Below are 4,163 nucleotides of genomic sequence, written 5' to 3'. Positions count from 1 at the left end.
GAGCTCGTTGAAGAATGAGATTCGAGAAAGTAGAGACAATTTGGAAAAATGGTGATATAATGGGGAAAAGAAGCACTCGGGTGGCTGAGGCAGGAGGATCGCTGCAAGTTTCAGACCAGCCTGCGCTACAAAGTAAGCTCAAGGCCAGCCTGAACTGCACAGCGAGACTATCACAAAAAGCCAAAAAAAAAACCAACCAAACAAACAAAAAACCACACAAAAAAACCAAAAGGGATAAGATAGAGATATGAAGTCAAAGGCAGTTTTCCTCTTCTTTCTTTGTATTTCTTTTTATCTTTTTTTCTTTTTTTTTGCCTTTTGGTAGTGGGAGGTAGTTCAGTATGTTTATGAACAGATGGGAATGATCCCTCTCTAAGGAAAAAATAGATAATGTAGGAGAGAGGGGATAATTAAAGAAATAGAGCCCTCAAATACATGAGAAGAGAAGGCATCTAATATGTAAGCACAGGGAACACTCAATGTCATCTTAGTGGCAGGCACAGCCAGGAAATAGCAGACACAGATAGAGACAGCTGGGTGGATTTCTTATTGGGTTGGAGGGATTGAAAGAGGGAGTTGCTCTCTTTGCTTCCATTTTCACTATAAGAAGTAACATAACCAGATGAGGATGGAGGTCATTGGTACAGGTTGGATGAAGGGGGACAAGATTTAAATACTCTTCCCAGATACTTTCCACTAGGGAAACACAATAGGACTGAATCTAATAGGATAGCCAGACAGTCCTAAAGTCTCTCTCTAGGCTTGATATCGTACTTTTAAACTAATATCAGCTAATGTGTCTGTGTTCTTTTTTCCATCTATAACATTTATTATAATTTAGTTTCAAAGATCCAATCAGTTGAAAAAAAAAATCCCTCTTTCCAAATGAACATGTTTTATTTTTATGAATGGTGCATGCATTTGCATTTCAATAAAAGAGAGCTAATTTTATCTGCTACTGAAACACGAAATGCGAAGATCTACAAGTAAATGGCTAGATCACAATTTATCTCAAAAAAAGCACCTTAGGATTTGAGTATCCTGCAGAGCAAGAAGTCCTGACTGTCATGCGCTAGTTCTCCAGCTCCTTCTCTACGTGGTCAGATGTTACAACCAACTGTTGAGAAGTGTGTGCAGTGCTGGGATTCTACCAAAACAACTTACCCTAGTCCAAGCTTTCTAGTATGCTATAAAGCATAGCTTGGGCTAGCATAAGTTCTTTTGGTTTTAAAAAAAAAAAAAAGCATAATGAAAGGGTCTAAGTATTGACTTCATGATCTAGAGAGCCATGAGTTAGTTTATTTACACTGGAATTATTCGGGAACACCAGGCACCTGGCTAGAGTGGGTTGTTGCTACAGCTAAATAGCAATCAACTGGCACAAAATTTGCAATCAAATATTTGCTTGTCTTCATAGCAATTGAACTTATTTTGTCTCCATTGATTTTTTTAAATACATTTGTATATAATGGCAAAACTGGTTCTTTTGGGCCCATCCCTACCTATAAAAACTCTATTGTTATTTCCTTGTCAACAGACTTCAGTTTTCCCGGGCAGAGGGACAGGGAGAACAAATCTTAGCTGACCTGGTGTTACCTTGACTCGGGAAGTATGGTCTGATATACATTTAGGACAAATTCTTTCTAAAATTTAACTTGAAACTTCCTGTTCATGTTTTCAAAATGCACTGTTATGTAACAGAGAGGTAAGCAATGTTAAAATCTGATAGGGCTTTTTCCAATAAATCCACCCAACATAAAGATCAAAAATCTTCACTTTTCACTGAAAGTATAATAAAGAGAGAATGGTGGATTCCAGGCTAATAATAGGCTTTTAACCAATTAAGTATTTTAATGATGTGTTTCAGTGTATATTATAGCATTCATTGCAGCTACTGTGCTATTAGATAATGTTAAGGGAACATTTTAAATGTATAATATTTTGTTGCTGTCCTAAATTCAACTGCAATTTATGAAGGAGGGATGTATTTATACTTAGTTGGTAGTAAAATTGTTATAACATCCGGTAGCTACCCTAAGTCACTGGTTTTTGTTGAATATCTTAATATAACCACAAAAAAGAGGCTCACAAACCCTTGTTACGTTGCTTATTTATAAATATTGACAAAAGAAACACTCTCAAAAATGTCAAATATACTATCTTCTTGGTTCCTAATCTTTTACAATGAGAGCTGCCAGTCTGCTTACTTTTTCCAGAAGCCTGTATGAAGGAAATCCATATGCTTGTTAAGAACATTGTACTAAAAAAAAAAAAAAAACAGAAAATACTATTGTTTTTAAATTCATGTCCATGAATGATGTCCAAATTCACGTCCATGGAGAAAGAAGTAGTGATTTTCAGTTTACCATCTGTCCTGAAAACAACAATGATAATGATGATAATAATGAACAATCTTTGAATCAGCCCCCAGAGATCAGCATATTAAAGTAAGTATGTGAAACAAACAGAATAATAGAGTGATAGCATGGTGAATGTCATAGGACTGCACCATCCAAGTCTTGGAAGATTAAAAAATAACTCATACTTCACCATTTTTCTATCATAACAACCTAAATTATGTGACTCTCAAAGGGCTTATATTCATGTAGAAGTTTCAAAAATTGATCTAATAATTTTATGTCTAATGGACCAAACAGCATTTGGGAAAATTTCTGCTATTTTAGTTATGCCAAAGAAATCACAAAACAAATAACTCTGGAGGGTTATTTGTTAGAAGTAGATATAATGGAGAAGAAAACCAAACTTCCATTAAGAAGGATCTTGCTCAACTTGGCTTCCATGTTTGTAAAATGAAACAAAACAAAATGCAAATCAGGGGAAGGGGAGTGAATGAATTTGTTCATGGATCTTTGACGTATATTCAACTTTAGAGATAAGGAAACTTCTTCTTTAAAATTTTAAAGTTTTGAATATAAAGTATTTATAGGACTCATGTCTCGTTGGTGGTAACTAGCATCTTTTGTTCCATTTTATTAGATTCTGAAACTCAAGAGATGATGAAAATTAATGGGTTTCTTTCATTTCATTGTAAGGTCTGATGAATTTTTCTCCTAAATTTTCTCATGAGATGCAATAATTTAGTACTTCTAAAATCCATGCATCCATCTTCATTTAGATTTTTCTCCTCTATTGTTTTTCTCTCCTGGAAGCTGTTATGAAATTTGGAGCCACATACGCTCTATGAATGGGTAATTGTTCTCTATGGAATTGCAGTCATTATGTAACTACCTAAGGGTCAGGAAAAATAAGATATCAATGTCTCTGAACAAGTCAGTATTTTCATGAAGATTTTCTTGGTCTGACTGTGGATTTAGCATTTCATACCATTAATGGTACAACTGCAAACTTAATGCAGGAGATTTAATGATGAGTTGAACTCAGTTCTCTTGTTGTTAAAGAAAAGATTAAAATGAACAGAAGCCAAAAGCTCTGCTCATTTAGTATTGAAATTTGATGTTACAATAAACTGAGAATTTAACTTACTAAAAGGATGCGATTAGGCTTATAAGGAGATATAATGGAGTTATTGGGGGAAAAAACCAAACTTCTATTAATTTTTAGGAATTTCTAGTAAAAGCAAGTCTTTGGTGACTTTGCAGTTAGGTTCACAGGGGCAATTTGGAAGATTTTGCCTTCTATGAAAGATGATGTGAAAGAGGCATAGTAAACGGGAGTGACTACATGCATTCTACTGGTTTCTCCTTACTAAATCCAGTAAGGGAATTTCCCTGAGCTTTTCCCACTGGAGAATTCATATGGATTTCGGCCTATTTCTATATTCACTCATTTAATAAAGAATAAAATCTTATATGAATAACTTAGTACGATGTTTTTATCCTAATGAGTACAGATATAAAATTACAACATCTGTGTGCATGAAGAACTTTGACCTCACTGCTTGTTGTAGCCCCTCAGTGAACAGAGGATCGGAGTAACTTCAGAGCCTCCATGGACATTACAAGCTTCAGGAGCAATGAAAAGGGAGTCATATCTTCTTTGTACTCTTTAATATTTCTCATTAGGTTTTGGCTCTTTATCATGAAATGATACATAGAGACTCATAAAAGAATGCCACTAAAGAAACACATGGAAGTAAAAGTAAATCATAATCACATCAATTAGGTCATTGTTTTATATATATA

The sequence above is a fragment of the Chinchilla lanigera genome, unplaced genomic scaffold (assembly GCF_000276665.1).
Source record: "Chinchilla lanigera isolate Chin_1 unplaced genomic scaffold, ChiLan1.0 scaffold00077, whole genome shotgun sequence".
NCBI lineage: Eukaryota > Metazoa > Chordata > Mammalia > Rodentia > Chinchillidae > Chinchilla > Chinchilla lanigera.
This window is presented reverse-complemented; position numbering follows the sequence as displayed.